Genomic DNA, 22,650 nt, shown 5'->3' with positions numbered 1-22,650 from the left:
TCAAAATGTTGTCACACTATTACACTGTACCCAGGTACATTACACTGTATTGAAAACAAATAAAACAAGTACAACGTGGCTTGCAGTATTATCCAGTAGTATAGAAACAGTATTTACACATCTGACCTTTTAAAACTAAAGCATCTCCAGGCGACAGACATGACTGTTTTTTTCCGGCTCTCTGTCCATTTTCACCGCACGGCATACCTATGCTACCGCCCACTATTTGGTGGTGTAGCAGTGAAAAAGAGCCCTAGTGCAACAAATCTGTGTTTAGCGGTGTAGCAGTGAAAAAGGTCCCCACTTGAACAGTTTCCCGCTGCGCCATGTTCCGAACGTCGTTTAGGCAATTTAAACCGGTGTTGCGGTATAAGAAAAATCCATATCATAAAAAAAATAAAAAACGGTTTTCGGTATGAAGCGGTATACCGCCCAGCACTACTTCCCAGTAGTACAGTGGGCTCAAGAATAATGAAATGGAAGATGTTTGGGACCACCAGGACTCTTCCTAGAGTTGCTGTCTGGCCAAAGTGAGTAATTGGGTAAGAAGAGCCAAGGTGTCAGGGTGGCGAAGACGAACCCAATGGTCACCCTAGCAGAGCTTTGGAAGTCATCTGCTGAGGTGACCATCTCACCAGCACTCCATCAATTAGTTGATTATGGCAGAGTAGACACATGGGAGCCACAATGAGTGAAAGGAGCACTAAGAGCACAAAAAAGAAACATTCTCTGCTCCGATGAGACCCCAGTTGAAGTCTTTGTGCAGACCTCCATGCACTCTTTCAGGTGCAGACAAGGCACCGCTCCCCACCTACCTAATACCCTCGCTGTGCTGAAGTGTGGTAGTGACAGCATCATGCTATGGCGGTACAGGGAGACTGGTCACAATTATATGGAAATACAAAGACAGGTCCTTGAAGGTGACCTGCTCCAGAGTGCACACCACCTCAGACTGGAGTGACAGTTCACCTCTCAGCATGACAGCGACCTGAAGAGTACAGCCAGGACATCGCTGGAGTGGCTTTAGGATGAGTCCCTGAGTGTCCTTGAGTGGCCCAGCCAAAGCTCAGACTTACACCCCACTGAACATCTGAGGAGAGACCTGACTGACGATGACAGTTCACAGACGCGCCCCATCCAGTCTAACAGAGCTTGAGGGGATCAGCCAGAAAGAATGGGACAAACTAGCCAAATGCAGGTGTGCAAAGCTTGTAGAGACTTACAGTACTTAAGAGGACTCAAAGCTGGAGTTGCTGCCAAAGAGGCTTCTACATTAAGTGTGTGAATACTTCTATGAGTGAGAAATTTCAGTTTTTGATTTTTAATAAATTTGTAAACCTTTCTGAAAAAACGTGTTCACTCTGCCATAATGGGTTATGGATTGTAGACTGATAGGCAAAAATAGCAAATGTATTCATTTAAAAATGAAATCTAAAACAAAGTAAAGTGCGCAGAATGAATGTGAAGGGGTCTGAATAAATCCACACTGTATATAGTTTGAGTGAAAAACCTGACAGCTTTTAAAAATGTGAAGATGAGAAATTAACAGCAAAGGCCAGATACGCCGTAAATGGTAAGTCACAGATGGCTAAAGTGGATGCACCCCTACATTAAAATTTGAAGTATGGACTAAAGAAAGTGTGGGTTTGTGTTTTGGAGACTGATGGTTAGTAGCTACCAAGACAGAAAATGATCTGAATAGCACCATTTAATACTAACATTATACAGAAATATTAGAATGAGTTAGCTGTCCCACAAACATAATGTTTAGTCCATAAACTGAAGCAGACACAAATATAATGGGCAAATTGAAATACGCAGAGTCAAAGGTGTGAATGTGTTTAAACTTCATAGGCATTCGAATAAAATGAAAAAGAGTAAAATATTAACGGGTACACAATGTCAGAATTACACAATCACTCATCTTATTATGAAATTAAAGTCCCTGTAAATCCAGGTGGTGCCATTAGAGGGCACTGTTTTACTCTGTATTCCAGGATCTCTGTCTATGTAAAGAGCTTTGAATCTTCTTCTTTCGGCTGCTCCCGTTAGCTATTGCCACAGTGGATCATCTTCTTCCATATCTTCCTGCCCTCGTCATCTTGTTCTGTTACACCCATCACCTGCATGTCCTCTCTTACCACATCCATAAACCTTCTCTTAGGCCTTCCTCTTTTCCTCTTCCCTGGCAGCTCTATCCTTAGTATCCTTCTCCCAATATACCCAGCATCTCTCCTCTGCACATGTCCAAACCAATGCAATCTCACCTCTCTGACTTTGTCTCCCAACCGTTCAACTTGAGCTGACCCTCTAATGTCCTCATTTCTAATCCTATCCATCCTCGTCACACCCAATACAAATCTTAGCACCTTTAACTCTACTACCTCCAGCTCTGTCTCCTGCTTTCTGGTCAGTGCCACCGTCTCCAACCCATATAACATAGCTGGTCTCACTACTGTCCTGTAGACCTTCCCTTTCACTCTTGCTGATACCCGTCTGTCACAAATCACTCCTGACACTCTTCTCCACCCACTCCATCCTGCCAGCACTCTCTTTTTCACCCCTCTGTAAAGAGCTTTGAATAGAGAGATGTAAATGAAATTAATTTTTATTATTATTTGGTGACTCAAGCAAAGAAGAAAGTGTGAGTGTGAGGCACACAAGCAGGAGTGAAGCCATAGGAGGCACGCTGAGGGTCACCTTTAAATATGAGAAGTACAGAAGTGGACAGGAGGCAAGCCAGGCACCTCCTTTATGGGACCACACTTGACAGAGGGTCGAGAGAAGTTCAGACGCACAAGAATACGGAGGAAAGGCGCGGAGGGCAGAGCAAGAGATATATATGTATATATCTGTACTGTATATACAGTATGTGTTGTATATATACAGTATATACTGCTCCTCACCTGCCTAATGCCATCCCTACGGTGAAACACGGCAGGGTCACCATCATGCAGTGTAGAGGGTGAGACTGCTCAGAAGTGATGGAAGGATGAAGGCAGCCAAATATAGGGAGGTCCTTGAAGGTGACCTGCTCCAGAGTGCTCGCCACCTCAGACTAGGGTGACAATTCACCTTAAGGAGTGGCAATGAACCGAAGGTCACGGCCAAGATGGTGCTGGAATGTCTTCAGTTGAAGTCTCCTAGCCAAAGCCCAGACTGGCGGAGAGACCTGAATGAAGATGGCAGATTACGGACAGGAAGTACCAGGATGAATGGGGTGAGCTGTCCATATCCTGGTGTGCAAAGCTTGTAGAGACTTAGGAGGACCTGAAGCTGGAAATGCCCCCAGAGGGGCTTTTACAAAGTCCTGAATGAAGGGTGTGAATACTTCTAGAAATCCATTGAAAGTTTTTTGATTTTTAATAAATTTGCAAACCTTTTTGAAAACTTGTTTCCACTTTGTCATTATGGGTAATTAAGTATAGATGGATGGGGCAAACATGACAAGTTCATGCATTTAAAAGAAAATTTGTAACACAATAAAGTATGCAGAAGGTGAAGGGGTCTGAAAATTTTGTAAATCTGCTGTCGATATCACACTATTTACAGCATCTCAGTTTACGAAGCATGAGAGAATAAAAGTCAATACCTTGTGCTGGTCAGATGTCCCTCCTCTTATGTTGTTCTCTTCTGCCCTTCCTCTTCTCTCTTGCAGGAGTCCACTGATCTCGCTGAGAAGTCTCCTACATCTGAGGAGCTGTCCAAGGGGGCCGCCTGAGTGGAGATGCTTGGCCCTTCTGGATGCTTCAAATCGCCTTTGGAAATTTATTTTTTATTCTTTTCTGACATCCAAACGATGTGTACACACATTTGTCTGCTGCACTGCCACTGCTCTGTAAATGCCAGAGGGGGAATACAAGAAGCTGGGAAGAGGTGGACCACCCTGACGTTGTCCTTTTATTTTTAATCATTTTTTCATTCAAATGGGTTAGATTTTAATTGTTAAAATGTACGTGTTCTTTTCAGTTCTCCTTAATGTGCAGTGGTTGGGGGTTCTGGTTTGGTGTAGCCGATCCTGGCGGCACTGGATGCAAGTCAGGAAATGGCCACGGATGGGCCACCCATCCTTCGCAGGGCCCACTCATGTAGACCCTCATATAGGGGCCAGTTTATTACATGTGACGTGCATGACTTTGGAGCTATAGGAGGAGAATGGGCAGACCCCACATGGGCAGCAAGCCGCCTTGGGGTTTGAACCCGGAATGATGGAGCTGTGTGGCAGAAGTGCCTGCCATTGTGCCACTCTTGAAACGTAACATGATGACTTGTCAAAAAACAAAGCAGTGCAGCATTTTAAATGCACAGACCCTCAAGTCATCATAGTGTAAGAGGGGCTTTAGGTGACTTACACCTTCAGTTAAATGAAGGAGGCGTTTCTGTCTGGACAGTTCATTTCACAGTGAAGCTCATTCCAAAGTACTGAGACAATGGAGGCCTCAAGATTGTTTGTGCAGGTGTCATCACATACACGTTGTGTGACCCCGACTGAGTGTCCTAATCTGCTGCTTTATGGAAATACTAGCTGTGCTACCCATCTAACATGGGGGGAAATCTAAGTAATCAACTTAGACCTCAATGTTAATGTTTGCAGTGCTCCACCTATTGGAATTTATTTCGTAATGCATGTACTAATAAAATGCATTGCATTTTTTCCAACAGATGGTGCATCACAAACATCTCTAGTAATACAATGCATTATGACAAATCTTTATAATGTGGCATCTGTTAGAATGACAAACGGAATGCATATGTCTCTGTTATATGCAATTCGGTAAGGGATTTGCAAAAAGCAGTGTTAATGTTTGTGATGCACCATCTGTTGGAATGACAAATGCAATGCATATGTCTCTGTTATATGCCATTTGGTATGGGATTTGTAAAAGCAGTGTTAATGTTTGTGATGTACCATCTGTTGGAATGAAAAATGCAATGCATGTCTCTGTTATTTGCCGTTTGGTATGGGATTCGTAAAAGTAGTAATGTTTATAATGCGCCATCTGTTGGAATAAAAAATGCAATGCATGTCTCTGTTATTTGCCATTTGGTATGGGATTCGTAAAAGCAGTGTTAATGTATTTGATGCACCATCTTTTGGAATGAAAAATGCAATGCATATGTCTATGTTATATGCCATTTGGTATGGGATTTGTAAAAGCAGTGTTAATGATGCGTCATCTGTTGGAATGACAAATGAAGTGCAAATGTCTCTGCTATAAGCAAATCGGTAAGGGATTTACAAAAAGCAGTGTTAAAAGTTGTGATGCTCCATCTATTGAAATGACAAATGAAGTGCAAATGTCTCTTCTTCTTCTTGGCAGTGTTAAAATTTGTGATGCTCCATCTGTTGGAAAGACACATGTAATGCACTTTATTACTACAAATGCTTGTGATACATCATCTGATGAATGATGAAACACAGTAACTTGGTCCTGCAAACATTTCTAGCCCAATGGCAGCTGAGAACCTGTCTAATGGCTCTGTTGAACAGCCCAATGAATTACATTTGCTCTCTGTAGACTATAAAATACAACATTAAATCGATCAGCCTTGTTTAACTTGGAATATTAAGGATGGGGAGAAGCAGCAAAGGAGGTGGGGTTTGCTTCTTTCAGTATTGAGAACAATGACAAGTTTGGGGTTGGGGTTGGTGATGCAGATACCCTTTAAAAGTAGCCCAAAAACCGCACACTGCCAAATCAATTTTTTGTCTCACACAACACTTTCAAAAATCCTTCAATTTGGAGAAGAAACAGGCAAGGCAGTATTGTATAGCAGTTAAGAGTTTGGACTTCAAGGCCTGAGGTTGTGGGTTCAAATCCCACTACTGACACCACTGTGTGACCCTGAGCAAGTCACATGATCTGCCTGTGCTCCAATTGGGAAACCAAAAGAAATGTCACCAACTGTATCATAAATGTTGTAAGTCACCTTGGAGAAAGGCGTCAGCCCAATAAGTAAATGATCTGGTGACTCTGACCAGAAGGACACACAGACTCCTGTCCCTTTATTAAGGTGGGTGGGAATGTACAGTATGTGCTTGTAATGACTCTGCCCCCTACAGGCGCCGATGTGTCTCGCTATATCAACCCCAGACCTGGGACTGATTTGGAGTCCCTCTTCTAAATGGGTTATTTTTGCATGAATGCTTATTGGTCCTGTCTTGCTAGATGTGAGAAGCGTGACATCTTGTCTCATCTGTGATCCTCTACAAGCATAAAGGTTTGTTCAGCTCCTCCATGCAGTCTTCACAATCAGGTGATTCCCTTCGTTTGAAAAAAACTTTTTTATATTTTGAAGGTGGGATTTTTGCAGGAAGGAGAAACTTCCAATTTTGGAGAAAAGGTGCCCTAATTTGCATAGAGCCACACCCCCCCTGTAGAGCCACACCTCAGCACTCCTGTTATGCCCCGCCCCTCATCCATGTCTTCCAACACCAAGACACTTGAGCTGTGTACACTGTGGAAAAGTATGTACATCACGACATTAAAGCTTGTTTGACTTATCAAAAAAAAAGTGTGTTTATGATTATTTAGCCTACGTTAAGAAATCTTGTCAGGTAAATTTTGCTTACCCCATTGGCAGATTTTTTTTTTTTGCTAAATAAAAGCAAAACAACTCCCATTTAAAGTTCTTTTTTTTTGTTTTCGTTTTTGCATATGGCAGTGTAGAGTGGTGACTGGCGTCGAGTCCTCTTCTGTTGTGCCGTGTCACCGTGTCCCTCGGCGATGGCTTCGCCGTGTTCAAAGCCCTTGACTTCATTGTGTGTAGGTGCATGTGGACTACTGCTCTGTCTGAAGTGATCACTTTGTATTTTTTGGTAAAATGTAAATAAAGTTTTAAATTACTACATGTTCATTGAGGAGTTGTTTCAGTTGTGATTTGTAATGAGGATGAAATGTACACTTTTTTCCATCCATCCATCCATTTTCTAACCCGCTGAATCCGAACACAGGGTCACGGGGGTCTGCTGGAGCCAATCCCAGCCAACACAGGGCACAAAGCAGGAACCAATCCTGGGCAGGGTGCCAACCCACCGCAGGACACACACAAACACACCCACACACCAAGCACACACTAGGGCCAATTTAGAATCGCCAATCCACCTAACCTGCATGTCTTTGGAGTGTGGGAGGAAACCGGAGCGCCCGGAGGAAACCCATGCAGTCACGGGGAGAACATGCAAACTCCACACAGGGGGGACCCGGGAAGCGAACCCAGGTCCCCAGGTCTCCCAACTGCGAGGCAGAAGCACTACCCACTGTGCCACCGTGCCGCCCTGTACGCTTTTTTCGGTTTATTAAATAAGATTCATGATATTTAACTTATGTGCTCAATTTGAGGACTAATTATACGTCACTTTTAAGTGAATAGAAATGTTTGCCAAGAACTGTGACCTCTAAGGGGCCGGGATACACCCGAGGCTATGCGACTCATAAGGCTGCTGCTATTCTGACAGTGCACTGACTGGGGTGTCCAGCTCCGCTCCTGGTGGGCCTCAGTGGCTGCAGGTTTTCATTCTAACAATTTTCCTATTCAGTTTTCACTGCTAATGAACTCCTTTTCCCTTCATTTTAATAGCCTTGATTTTAAGGATTCAGTCCTCCGAATTGATTCTTTTCTTCATTAAATGACAGCCAAACAGAAATGAGACATGAAACGAGCCAACAGATGACCAGCTAAATTGGGGCTTCAAACTCCAGCCAACGTCACTCCAACCAATCTCGTAATGAGAAGCCAATTCTTGCTGTTAATTAAACCCGCCATTTAATTCCATGGTTGTTGCTGCTCTCATTCTGCCACAGCAGACATCTCCAAAACTGTTGATTGATTGATTGAACTGTTTGGGTGACCTGAGAGTTCAGCTTTACTGAGACCTCCACCTTTCTTTATTTTCAGATATTGTGTGATGGGCACAGGTGAGCTGCTCATGTGTGGCTCGTTTATGTCTCATCATTGTTTGGAAAAAGAAACAACTAACACGCCTGAGTAAAGTTAATTAAAATTAAGACAAAAGAAGTTAATTAGCAGCAAAAACTGGTCACTAATGAAGAAGATGGTTAGAACGAAAACCTGCAGCCACTGCAGCCCTCCAGGACCGGAGGTTTAACATCTGTGGTAAAGCAGGGGTCACCAACTCCGGTCCTGGAGGGCCACAGTGGCTGCTGGTTTTCATTCTAACCATCTTCTTCATTAGTGACCAGTTTGTGCTGCTAATTGACTTCTTATGAATTCACCTAAATTGAATTGCTTGTTTAAGATTTGTTCCCCTGAATTTCTTCATCGTTCCTCTGATTTGCTTCATTTCTTTCCTTAAATGGCACCCACACAGAAATGAAATGTGAAGTGAGTGAGCCAACAGAAGGCAAACTAAGTCAACTAATTTCACTCGAACAAGCTGCTTCATTAGGCGCTGAGTCTTGTCGTTGCTCTCATTGTGCAATGGCAGACATTTCTGAAATTGTTGATTTTCTTTTTTCTAAGAGCGCTGGTCAAATGTTTTGTGGACCTGAGCAGATCAACATTCCTGAGACCTTCATCTTTCTTTATTTTCAGATATTGTATGATGGACGCCAGTTTCTTTGGGTCATTTTGTATCTCATTATTGTTTGGCTGCTAATTAAAGAAAAAGGAACGATAGATAGATAGATAGATAGATAGATAGATAGATAGATAGATAGATAGATAGATAGATAGATAGATACTTTATTAATCCCAAGGGGAAATTCACAAAAGTAGAAAAATAAAGTCGTACACGGAGCTGCTGAAAAGGCTGCCACTCTCGGCGGCGCCTGAGTCATTCAATGAAGGAGTCTGAGTCTTCAAGAGCAAGTTAATTAAAATGAGTGCAAAAGAAGTTAATCAGCAGCGAAAACAGGTCACTAATTAAGAAAAGGTTTAGAATGAAAGCCTGCAGCCGCTGCGGCCCTCCAGGACCGCTGGACTAGAGCAGAGGTAAGTAAAGTTGGTCCTGGAGAGCCGCAGTGGCTGCAGGCTTTTGTTCCAAACCCAGTTTCTTAATGAGAAGTCAATTATTGCTAATGAAGCCCTTATTGCTCAAGTGACATTTTCTGCTTCATTTTAGTGGTCTCTCGTGTTAAGATTTCCCATCCTTAATTGCTTATTTTAGTCTTAAACTTCTGCACTCAGTGTTTTAATGGCTTCTTATTAGCAATAAAATGCAGACGACAAAGGAACCAGCAGTTCTCCGTCTAACTTGTTTCCATTTACACCTGTGCGGATTCATCCTGCACTATTTGGTTTAATAAAACATTTAAGAGTAAAATGGGACAGATTGAAAATGATCTGTTTTAGGCTTCAAATCATTAATGATACATTGTCATTTGTATCTTATCCTCTTTAATAAAATCCCTTTGTGCGTCCAGGTATCTGTGTGTGTGTGTGTGTGTGTCTTCTGGTGAAGTGCGCATGCGCGGGGCACGGTGTGATGCGCAATATTACTGTCAGAGAAAGTTACAGGTGTTTTACGGAACTACAAACCAGTATTAACTGCGAGAGGAAATTAAAGGTACACAATACAGTGACGCATATTACAGCCACATACAAGCCAGTATTACTGTCAGAGGAGATTAAAGGCATATTACCGACGCGCACGCCTGTATTACCGCCAGAGAAAATTAAAGGTATATTACAGACATACAAGCCAGCGGACGTACAAGACAGTATTACTGTCACAGAAAATTAAAGACACACAATACACGGCGGCAGCCCACGAAGAACGGTCAGCTCAGCGAGTAAACATCAACAAAAGAAAGGCTGAAAGAAAGAAAAATACGACCAACAAAAAGAATGAGGTCAAAGTCCCTTGCCATTTAATATAGACAGTTCCTACTAATGTTTATGTACTACTGTTCTAGCGCCCGTTATTGTAATGGGCTAAATGACTAGTTGCTAATAAGAAGCCATTAAAACAGTGAAGGCAGCTGTTTAAGACTGAAATAAGCAATTAAAGTTGGGGAACCACAACACGAGAGACCACTAAAATGAAGCACAAAAATGTCACTTGAGCAATAAGGGCTTTATTAGCAGTAATTGACTTCTCATTAAGAAACTGGGTTTGGATCAAAAACTGGCAGCCACTGCGGCTCTCCAGGATTGCCTATCTCTGGACTAGACCTGTGTGTGTACTTGATGTAACTCTGGAGGACCCCACCAGGTGGCACTGTGACAAATCATCCCGGTGAGAAAACGGCGTCTGTTTTTGCTGTGTTGTGAACTGAGGGAATAAAGATGTTGAAAATAAAAATTCTGTGCATTGCGATGCAAAAAGAGACAACAACAGCAACACAGATGGTGTGTGAGACCTTCAAATGTATCGTGTCATGCTGCCCCCTACTGGAATCTCACAAGGGTCCACGACTTACTTACTGACCCCTGTTAGGGTTTCTGAATGTCTTCGCCGCTCACTTTAGTCAAAACGCCAGTGATGGAAGCCAGGGTGTGCTGTGCTAGCAGCCATACTGCAAAGATGCAGAGCTTCACTCTGCTGCAGCTCTCACTAACTTCTTAAAGGAGTGAGTAAGGAAAAACACAAAAACAAAAAAAGACGCCTAAATTTAGCTAGCGATTAAAACAAATAAATATCTTACGTGCCTACGTGCATCAGTTGCTCTGAAGAATTTCAGGCGGGCGGCTCGGATTATTCCACTGGGCCAAAGGTCGCAGGGCAGCGAACAGGCAGTTCTTGAAGGCTAACTTGTGGAAGTCTAATTGGCCAACCCGAGGGGGAGTTACAGGGGGTAGCAGACCTCTTTTTATACATTGTCCCAAAAAAAGGGGGGGGGGGGGGTAATGCAGAACAAATTTCCGCTAACTCTTCCAATGTTTAAACGCTTAAAAATTTAGAAGAAAAAATGGGGAGAAGTAGGCACACAGTCTGGTGTGGCTCTTGCAGATCTTGCCAAGCTCGGTTTAAAAAAGGTCAGGTCAGGTTGGGGAGCATCCACTGGTACAGAGCATTGCTGCACCCACCACAGGATAAAACTGCTCGGGATCCTGGTTGATAACCCCGTAGGTAGTCATGCGGTCCGGTCCCTCCCTCCAGAAATGACCATCTATCTGCCGCAGTCAGGTGTTACGTGGGCGTCCCCTTGGCCTGGTCCAGCCACTCGGGTAATGTCAGCTGGACCACCCTCAGAGAATCGCGCCACATGGCTGTAATGGTGTAACTAACACCCCCTCACAATGCAGGCAATATGCCTCATTTGGGACTCCATGAGCAACACAAAGTCAAACCAGCGGTACCCAAGGATTCTCCGAAGAGACACAGGAGTCCTGTCTTCATCTCAGGTCACTGGATAGCATCCATGTCTCACAACCATATAGCAACCAGAACTCTAAAGACTTAGACTTTCGTCCTTTTGCAGAGATATTGGGGGCTCCACACACTCCTTTAAAGTGACCTCATGACCCCCCATGCTCTCCCAATCCGTCTACTGACTTCATAGGAAGAGTCACCAGAGACACGACTGTCACTGCCGAGGTAAGTCAGTGTTTCTCAACCTTTAAGTATTTACGACCCGAGTTTTCATAACAGTTTTAATTGCGCCCCCCCTAATGTTTTTTTGAAAGGAGCCCACTAATACCAATTTGTTCTTTTTTAATTAATGATATTATTATAGATGCATATTTTATTATACCAACTTAACTTTTATCGACATTTATCTAACTCTATATTTATTTTTCTTGTGTCAGAATGTAGTTTAAGTTAATTTGTTTTGGTTTCAATAGATATATTTTTCATATTATTGATTCTTGTTTTCTTTTTATCACATCTTTGCACCCCCCCCTAGGGGGGCCCGCTCCACAGATTGAGAACCACTGAGGTAAGTAAACCTCTCGACAAGGTCGACACTCTCTCTGCAGGCAGACACACTGCTGATGGCCGTGACCAAGAGGTCATTAAAGGCCTGATGTTGGTTTTTATCAGGACCATCACAAGTCCAGACACTCAGACTCCTCATTCAGTCTCTCGAGAGCCCCGATCAGAGCTTCCATTGACTTTGTGAAGATCACAGCATCGTCAGCAAAGTCAACATCAGTGAGTCTTCTTCAGCATCAGATGGCCCACAACTGCTGAACCCCATGACCAGCCCAACACCCAGTCCATGCAAGCATTGAACAGAGAAGGAGCAAAAACACACCCCTGATGGACCCCAGAATCAACTTGGAAAAACACAGAGGTCCTGCCTCCACTCTGCACTGCACTCACAGTACCAGTGTACAGGCCGGCCATGACATCCAGCAACCTCGAGGGGACCACAAGAAGTCTCAGGATGTCCCACAGGGTAACTCAATCAACGGAGTCGAAAAGTCTTCATAGAAACTCTTGTTTGCGCTCCATGAGAACCCTCAGTGCCAGGATGCGGTCGATGGTAGACTTCTTAGGTGTAAAACCAGACTGCTCCAGTCACTGGTAGGTGAGCAAGTGATCATAGATCCTATTGATGGTGACCCTTGCAAGGACCTCTCCCAGCACTGAGAGCAGTGCTATCCCCCTGTAGTTGCTGCAATCCAGGCGATCACCCTTCCCTTTCCAGACAGGGATGATAAGTTTTCCAGTCAGAAATTATGCCCGTTTCCCAATTGGAAACAAACATGGCTTGCAATGCCAGGAGGACAGCCTTACCCCCAGCCTGGAGAAGTTCACCCCGGATACCACAGATCCCTGCAGCCTTCCATACCCTCAGCTCGTTCACCACCTGTGCAATCTCAGTGAGACTTGGGGGTTCACAGCTAATTGGAGGATCAGCCTCAAGAACTGTTGACCCAGATATACCCAACGTCCTAGCTGGAGAATTGGCTTTAAACAGCTGCTCAAAGTAGCCAGCCCAGCGGGTCGCAACTGCAGTGTCATCCATAAGGACCATTTGTTTCATCACCAGCCCTGACTACGACTCTCTGAGGAACAGATTCAGATGTGCGTAATGCTTTGATTACTCTGTAAGCAGGACATGGGTCGCTAGACCACAGATGGTGTGTCACTTGCTCACAGATTCCTCTAACAAATGCCTCCTTATCTGCCCTCAGAGCCCTCGCAGCCACCATTCTCAGTTCCCAGTACATACCGGAGTGGCCATCAAGCTGTGCGCTGCGACTCCTCTTGATGATATCCAGGGTGCCCTGTGAGATGAAACACCTCCTCTTGGGAACACCAGTAACTGGTTTAAAACAAGTTGTACAAATCCTTACCTTGGGGCACACAACCCAAAAAAAGTAAAAACTGACCTGCTGTCATAGTAAACGGAGGCCACTAGAGGGCAGACTCAACAACTGAATGCTGCTCTCCCTGCCTGCCACCCACCCAATAATTACAAGGTGAACCTTCCTGCAGGTTTATAGCACCATTGCACTGATATGGCGTTCAATTGGTGCACATTGTACTAATATGGTGGCATGTGAACAATGAAAGGTGTTACAATATATAGCGCCTTCATAAAGCACTCAGACCTCTTCGCTTTCTCCACAATTTGTGATGTGTCAGCCTTGTGCTAAAATCACTTCATTGTTTCCCTCATCAAGCAACACTTCCAACACTCCAGAATGACAAAGCGAAAGCAGGAGTTTGGACCCTTTAGTCAGCACTTCACTGGAGCCCCTTCAGCATCCTGGAGTCTTCTTGGGTTTGACACAAGAAGCTTCACACACCCGGATTTGGGGATTTTCTGCAGTTCATCTGTGCAGATCCTCTCAAGCTCCGTCGTTGGAAGGCCATCTTCAAGGTCTCTCCAGAGATGCTTGATCAGGTTCAAGTTCAGGCTCTGGCTGGGCCACTCAAGGACATTCCCAGAGTTGTCCCTAAGCCACTCCTCTGTTGCTTTTGCCTTGTACTTGAGGGTCTTTGTCCTGCTGGAGCCCTGACTGGAGAAGGTTGTCGTTAACAATATGGACTTTGCCCCATTCTGCTTTCCCTCAGACCTTCCTAATCACCCAGTCCTCACTGACACAGCATGGTGCCTCCATCAGAGAGCTATTTTGCAGGTGATGAGCAGGGGTCTGGTTTTCTTTCCAGCCATATCACAGTTGAATTTTAGATACAAGAGGCTCTGGTCTGCTGAAGCCAACAGTCTGTGAGTCCTTTAGGTGCCCTTCTACAAACTCCAAGTGGGTTTTCATGCTATGTTGCCCAGATTAGTGGAGCATTGCAGTGGTGGTTGTCCCTCTGGATGTTTTGTTTTTCCATCTCCCCACAGGTTCTGTGGAGCTCGGCCAGAGTGACCATCCCATTCCTGGTTACCTCTTCAGACTCGATGTCTCAGTTGGACCAGGTGGCCAACTCTTGGGTGAGTCGTTGTTGTTCCAAATTTGTTCCTTTAAAGAATCATGGAGGCCACAGAGCTGCTGGGAGCTTTCAATGATGGAGAAACTGCTTAGTAGCCTTCCCAAAACCTGCATCTCAACACAACCCCGTCTCTGAGCTCTACAGGCAATGCCTTTGACCTCGTGGACCCAATTATGGGCCCTCTGTAGACAGTGATGTGTGCCTTTCATAGTCCATTGCAATCCACTGAACTGACCACAGGTGGCCTCCAAACAAGGTGTAGAAAAACCTGAGCGATGATTAGTAGAGTTGGACGCACTTGAGCCAAACGCAAACATTCTGAATAGTTGTGTCAGTGGGATGTTTCACTTTTTTGTCTTTAATACATAGGCAAAATACGTCTAAAGTCCTTTTTCTGCATTTTCATTCTGGGGTATTGAGTGTTGAATGATGGGGGAAAAAAAACAGTTTAAATGATTTTAGCACAAGGCTGCAACATAATGAAGCCCATTACTACATTACATCAAGGTTGTGAGACATGGATGCTATCCAGTGACCTGAGACGAAGACTGGACTCCTTCAGTATTGTGTCTCATTGGAGAATCCTTGGGTACCACTGGTTTGACTTTGTGTTGCTCATGAAGTGCCGAATGAGGCACATGACCTGCATTGTGCACAGTTACGGCATTACGGCCATGTGGCACAATTCCCTGAGGGTGGTCCGGTTCACAGGACCCTCATTGTTGAGGACTTGAGTGACTGAACCAGGCCAAGGGGATGCCCATGTAACACCTGGCTGCGGCAGATAGATGGTCATTTCCGGAAGGGTGGGACTGGACGGCATGTCTGCCCGGGGTTGCCAACTGTTTCATCGTGTGGGGAGTGTGGCAACACGCTGTAGCTTCAATGCATGCTGCCCAACCTACTGCACCCATTACAAAATGTGTAAAAAGTGAGGGATCCTGAATACTTTGTGAAGATGCTATACGGCAGGCACGGCTGGTGACGAAACAAAACTACCAAAGAATAATCTGATAATAAGCAAACATATAACTCAAAACAAACGGTAAGTCATCAGACAAGCAATTGGGTGGAATGCTGACTAAAGACTGAACCTGCAATCCCACCGCTGGGTTAGCATGTGCTCTTGGTGTTCCCTGCTTGTACATCGCAGGAAGATAAATTACGATCAGCATGTGTTCGGCAATAAGGATAATTTAGAAACATCCTCTGAACAGAATCAGGGTGGACTAATAATACATAATATATAATAATAATAATCTCATATATATTTCTTTTCTGGTTCATCCTGCTTCCTCTTCAAAACCGGTCCCGCCCACAAACAGCCGACACGGCATTTCTCGATTCCTATTCATCCTCTTCTATGTCATGCACTTTACTGGCCTGCTGAGTGTAATACATCCAACAAGTACTTGAGGTGCTGCCACAACGGTAAAGTAGCTTTACCACCTTTGCGGGAGCTTAGTTTGCTTATACAGCAAACATCCATCCATCCTCTTCCGCATATCCGAGGTCGGGTTGCAGGGGCAGCAGCTTGAGCAGAGATGCCCAGACTTCCCTCTCCCCGGCCACTTCTTCTAGCTCTTCCGGGAGAATCCCAAGGCATTCCCAGGCCAGCCGAGAGACATAGTCCCTCCAGCGTGTCCTGGGTCTTCCCCGGGGCCTCCTCCCGGTTAGACGTGCCCGGAACACCTCACCAGGGAGGCGTCCAGGAGGCATCCTGAACAGATGCCCGAGCCACCTCATCTGACTCCTCTGGATGCAGAGGAAGCTAAAAATTATCCTGAACACATTCGAGAATACAACTCTTCTCTAGCGTTTGCTTCCATGGCTGCACAGATAACTCAACCTCCTGGCCACGGACCATACTGTTTTAAAATACACGGGCAAATTTATCACCAAATCTCTCCACTATACGCTAACACTTCTACCTCTCCAGGATATGGACAGTTGTATGTTTTTGACACAGCTCAAGCTACTAAAGTACGCTTACAAAATAAAGCAAACTCTGCATGCAGTGAAAATGTACTTCTCCAGCTAGAGTCTATGCTCAGAACCATCAGCCCCTTCGCTAAATCATACAAACACATGCATGAAATCGCTCAGTCCAATCCAACATCATCTGTACAAATGGTTTGCAAGGAAAACCCTGGGCAGGATTTACGACGATACAATGCCTCGACATGTCACACTGATGTTGCAGCCTCTGAACAGAATCAGGGTGGACTAATAATAGAGAATATATAATAATAATAATATTAATAATTCTTTCATTTATATAGCACTTTCCTCACTACTGAAAGTGCTTCAGTGAAAGGGTAGCCACTTCAACCACCACTAATGTCTAGCATCTACCTGCCATTTTTGCGCCAGTACGCCCACCACACGCTACCTGTTATGTGGTGAAGGGGTGAGAGAGACAGTTAGCTAATTAGAGACAGGGGATGATTAGGGGGCTGTAGTGGGCAATTTAGCCTGGACATCAGGATATACCCTACTCTCTATGAAGGATGCCCAGGGATCTTTTATGACCACAGAGAGTCAGGACCTTGGTGTCACATCTAAGCTGAAGGAAGGCACCATTTTTACAGCACAGGGACCCGTCACTGCAGTGGGGTCCACTTTCAAACCCCCTGCTGGCCTAACCAAAACCTCTTCCAGCAGCAACACAGGCTTTTCTTAGTTGGTATCTCATCCAAGTACTGGCCGGGCCTGAACATGCTTAGCTGCAGGTGGATGACCTCTTCTGAAGTGCAGGTGGTCTGGCTGCTGATGTAATTAACGTCATGTCTGGCCTTAGACTCTCATATGCATTTGCTGACTTCATCCTACAACATTGTTCTTCATTAACCTTAGTGACACACAAAACGGCTGATGAGAGTGTGGGGCCAGTTGGAAGATCAGGAGACCAGTGGCAGCATAGTAGGGCAATCAAGGAGAGAGTTAGCCATTTTAGCTGTGGAATAACCCTTAGGGTGCAATATTCTTTGCTTTCCACTCCAAAGAACGTTAAAAGCATCATTTTAGTGACTTTTATTGAGATCACACGTGAAAACAAATTACGCATTTTCGTAAACCTGCATAGATGTCTTGCTCAGGTATTTTCATCTCAACTGCAACCCTTTCCTTCATGTACAAAAGTATGGCGTACTTCAGGGGTCTCCAACCTTTTTTCCCCTGAGAGCTACTTTTACAAAATGAAAATGGCCGAGAGCGACTCCTGTTTTCTAACGTTTATTCTCATAGATTATTTCAACCCAAACAAACTGAATACGCTTGATTTGCCCGAACATTTACAAAATGTTGGTGTCCACAACTCACATTTTGCATTAAAACATCACAAAAAATATTTAATTCACCTGCAAGAGTATTTTGTATGTCTGTATGCATTTTCTAGTGTAACTCACACTAGTGAAATAAAACATGAATGCTGTCAAAACAAAACAATGCAATTCCAAATCCACAGATATGACATATTCCTTTGTCATTTTGTTCCATGTCACTGTGTCACTTTATTCACAGGTCCAGTTGTATGTGTGATGTGTTTTTTAGTGAGTCAGATGACTGGCACTGCGTGGAGTCAACAAGAGAGGCAGATGGATGGTGGAGTGGAGCCACTCAGGTTCACTCTTATGGAGTCATTTCAATGTCCGTCTGTCAGTCTTGTTCTGAACTTTGATTTCATGACATTCATGTCAGACTCACAGAGGTATGGAGACCCAAACAAAGCAGACATTTTCAGAGCTGCTTGATGAAGATTCTTATAATTATCTGACTCTACTAAGCTCCAGAAATGCTGAGAATGCTGTTGAGACTTTAACTGCACATTATTTTGAAGGTTTACTAATATATAATATATAAAATCCAATGTCTCTCTGTCTGTCTGTCCACTTTTCACAAGAGAACTACTTAACGGATTTAGATCAGGTTTTTTTCTAAAGGGTGGTCCAGATCTAATTATGCAATTTTCATTACGCTATAACTTAAGTTTATTACATAGAGAATTCACAAAAAATTCTTTTTGTTGCCAATAGATGTCAGCGCCTGCCCTGCATTCCAAAATGTCGGGGAGACGGTTGTCAGTCGAACAGCGGGTGCGATGTGTTCGCCTTTTCTCGATAACGGGCAATGTTTCCGAGGTGCAACGCAGGATGTTGAAGGAATTTGGACCGCCTGCAGTGCATAGGAACATGATCCCAAATCAACGAAATGTTTGACCGGTCTGGTAGCAACAATCACCCGAAAAATCCCGGACCATCGAGAAGTGTGCGAACTGACAACATGAAGAATCGTCTTTGCGCCAAACTGGAATCATCCCAGCATAAATCAAAGTCATCCAGATGATTGTCTGAAAAGCTGAACATTGGTAAAACCAGTGTGCTGAGAATGTTGCATGAAATGAACATACGCCCTACCATCCATGACTTCTTCATGCTCTCAACGAGGACGACCTCGACAGGAGGATTGAGTTTACAGAAGCGTGGCTGGCAAGACTGGAGGGAGATCCAGAACTGGCTCGAAATGTGGTGTGGACAGATTAGGCCATTTTCCACACATCTGGCTCAGTCAACAGACACAACTGTGTCTTTTGGTGTGCAGTCAACCTCCACATTACCATTGAAGTCCAACAAAAGTTCCCGGGAGTAATGGTATGGGCTGGTGTGTCTTATGATGGTATTGTTGGCCCATATTTCCTTGAAGGAAATGTCACAGGGGAGAGGTACCTCAACCTGCTTGTGAATAATGTCATCCCAGAACTGCAGAACAGACATAACTTCGACCGTATGTGGTGGCAACTGGACGGGACTCCACCTCACTTTGCGATAAATGTGAGGAACTTCCTTGACCAACAGTTACACAGTCGCCTGACCTTACCCCACCAGATTTTTTTCTTTGGGGATATCTTAAGGACAAGGTCCACGTGCATCCTATGGACAGTTTAGAGGATCTGTGTCTGGCGATTGTTGAGGAGTTAAGGAAAGTTCGTATGCAAATGTGCTGAGATGCATGTGATGCTGTAGCCAGAAGACTCCGAGCATGTATCCAACTGAATGGAGGACAAGTGGGACATTACATGGAAAATCAGTGAATTAATTCAATATAAGTCCATTTTCGTTTATTACAAGATATATCGAACAATTCTTTTGTCTTGCATTGTTCTCCTGCATTGCATTAAAAGTTGCATAATTAGATCTGGACCTTTAACATTTCAGGTTAATTTTGCGACTTCTCTCATTTCACTATGTAGCACAGTTCACTTGCGGTACCGATTTATTTGTGCGAATCCGAGAAACACACAGCGGGCCGAGCGGAGGGGTCTTCCTCACTCACTCGCCAGCTTCGGGGTGTGATCTTTAACTCCGCTTAGCAAGCGAACAAGAGAAAAATTGAATTCAACTTTGTTTGATATTTAAAATAAAGTCTTACTTACAGTATGTCTTGATGAGTTTCAGTCCAGATATTCTCGTAAGTGTCTGCCACATTGAAATAGACTGCAATTCAGATTGTGGATCGTGACTTTGTGTTAAAAGGATCGTGATATGATTTTTTGGAAAGATGACCCACCCCTAATTTGACTAATCAAGTTTTCAAATTTATGTAGGATTCATGAACCCTTTGGCGAGCTACTTGGAAAGGGGTTCAAGCGATGTGTTGGAGACCCCTGGCATAGTTTAGTCTGTTATGGGGGATGCAGACGTGCGTCTTCTCTGCTCAAACCCACCAGCTAGGGTTGCACGGCCGTTGGCTTGGATCAGTGTACGGAGTTTGTCTGTCGAGTGCCCAGCGTCAGAGCCCAAATGGACACGCAGAAAACATGTTTAATACACAGCAATGTAACAAAGAGACCTGACCAGGCAGCAAGTGCTTAAACTAGGAAGTGCCTCAGTTTATATTACATTTCTTATCCTCTATGGCAAATACTCTTCTCCTTCTAGGCCTTCCCGTCATTACCTAATGCCCATCACCTGACCTAATGCCCATCACTTGACCCAAAGGTGCCACCATTACTTCAGACCCTGTGCAGGTGTCCAAAACGTATTCAAGCACACAATTTAAGTCAAAACCAGAAAGGACCCACACATGAGATATCAGTGCCGTTCAAATGACAGTTACGTAATGTACATCATCTCTCAAGGTTGTGGCGTGTTCATTTTCTTCACTCCCCAAACCTTTGTAACTGTTTGGGGTGGGGAGCCTGGGCCTCGCTAGACTGATGGAGGGAACTCTTTCCAAAAATGACTCGACTTTCTATTACAATAACTCTCCTCAATCTGAATGGTTGTCCCGTTTTTGATCAGTCACGTCTGTGGAGGCCCCGGTAGGCTTTTAGGGGGTAATGGCAGTTATGGGAAACTAATTCCCACCACCCTGCTCCACTGTCTTCATGCCTGAGGGTCATGGATTGCTGTTTTCTTCTCGTCGACGTAGCAGTTTTTTTTTTTTGTTTTGCTTGGCAGTTCACGTGACAGATAGGTAGTTGATTTGTAACCAAAATGTAAGGCACTCCTGCCAGGCCTCCACTATCAACCTGGCCAAGCCCATTGTGGAATGTTGACCACATTCCAGAAAATTCTTGTGTTACGTAGGCGAGGTCAACACGGACAAATCGTAATGCAAGTTTGAAATTGGGCGAGCCTTCCCTCACGTGAATGATTTATGGTGAGCCAAACTAGGAGCACAAGGAGGCCAAAAGAGCCAAAGAGCACAGCTGACGAAAGAGCTGAAATTTGGAGGAGTTTCGTTTCACCAAACCCAGGATGTCTGACGTGAAGGAGTGTCGTTCACGGGAGCCTCCAGCCCAAGCTGTTGTGAAGGACAGGGAGATCTGCAAGTTAATGGCTGCTCTGTGACGGCTTACAATCGCAGGCCAAAGGTAAACTCAGTTGGGAACAGGGGCTCAAGGTCTTGTCTGAGGACACTTAGTGTGGTCAGCCCCCAAAGTGAAAGACGCAGTCTATAAGGACAAGAAGTGTGTGCCCAGCAGTGCTGCCTCTCTCAGAATGTCACCTATAAGAGGGGTACTTGGGGCTTTCTGGGGGTGCACATACTGTATCTGTGTGTAATTTTAAGAGGAAGGTGTCCCAGTAGATTCTCCTTCTGCACGATTTCTATATTTTTGGCTTATCTTAAATGGATAAATTTGCATTTTTGCATATCATTCTACTTTCAATTACCCAGAATGACAAAGTAAAAAACGTGTTTTCAGAAAGGCGTGCAAATTTATGAAATGTCAAAACCTGAAATCTCTCATTTCTAGAAGCATTCGGACTCTTAATTCAGTACTTTGTAGAAGCCCCTTTGGCAGCAATTCCAGCTTTGAGTCTTCTTGGAGAGTCTCTATATGCTTTACACACCTGGGATTGACCAGTATGCCCCATTCCTCATGGCCGATACCTCTGAGGCTCTGTTAGATTGGATGGGATGCATCTGTAACCTGCCATCTCCAGGTCTCTCCACAGGTGTGCTATGGGGCTCGTGTCTGGGCTTTGGTTGTGCCACTCAAGGTCTATCAGAGGCTTGTCCCGAAGCCACGCCAGTGTTATTTTGGCTGTATGCTTCCAGTCATTGTTGTGTTGAACTGCTGTCCCAGTTTGAGGTGGTGTGCACTCTGGAGCAGGTTTGCTTCATCCATCCCTCAACCCTAACAAGTCTCCTTGTTCCTGCACCCCCATAACATGATGCTGCCACCACCACCATGCTTCACTGTAGGGATGGTATTAGGCAGCAGTTGAGCAGTGGCTGGTCTTCACCAGACATATGGCTCAGAGTTCAGTCTTGGTCTCATCAGACCAGAGAACTATTTTTCTCCAGCTCTCAGAGTCCTTTGAATGCCACTTGGCAAACACCAAGCAGGCTTGCATATGTCCCTTTCCTCAAGAATAGTTTCCATGCGGACATTCTGCCATAAACGGCTGATTGATGGAGTGCTGGTGAGAAGGTTGTCCTTTCTAACAGGGTCTCACATCTCAGCAGAGGACCTACGAAGCTCTGTTAGAGTGACCACTAGTCTCTTGATCACTTCCATGTGTGATAGATAAGGGTCGCTGTTGCCCCGTTGAACCCACCAGACAGACGTCCTTGACACACTTGTAAAAGCACAGAAGAATAATCTTTAATATTTCTTCAAAAAAGTGCCCAAAGCACCGCACCTTCCACAATTCTTAATAAACAATTACAATAACTACAACAATCCAATCCTCCAACTCCCAGCAGCTCCGTCTCACTCCCACCCAACTCCGGCTCAATCTGCTGAGGTTTACCAGAGTCCTTTTAAAATCTCTGACCCGGAAGTATTTCTTCTCTAGGTCACAAACCAATCTTCTTTTATTACTTATTCCGGAAGTACT

The 22,650-nt window shown here is 44.5% G+C and overlaps 1 long non-coding RNA gene across 1 annotated transcript in view; it reads left to right on the top strand.

The window, feature by feature from the left end:
- LOC114660394 (uncharacterized) overlaps positions 1–6,862 on the top strand; it is a 45,639-nt gene extending 38,777 nt beyond the window's left edge. The window contains exon 5 of the long non-coding RNA XR_003717709.2: positions 3,659–6,862. This is a non-coding gene — a long non-coding RNA (uncharacterized LOC114660394). The remainder of the gene's footprint in view (positions 1–3,658) is intronic.
- The last annotated feature ends 15,788 nt before the right edge of the window (positions 6,863–22,650 follow it).

This window comes from Erpetoichthys calabaricus, chromosome 11 (genome assembly GCF_900747795.2).
Source record: "Erpetoichthys calabaricus chromosome 11, fErpCal1.3, whole genome shotgun sequence".
Classification (NCBI taxonomy): domain Eukaryota; kingdom Metazoa; phylum Chordata; class Cladistia; order Polypteriformes; family Polypteridae; genus Erpetoichthys; species Erpetoichthys calabaricus.
This window is presented reverse-complemented; position numbering and strand designations above follow the sequence as displayed.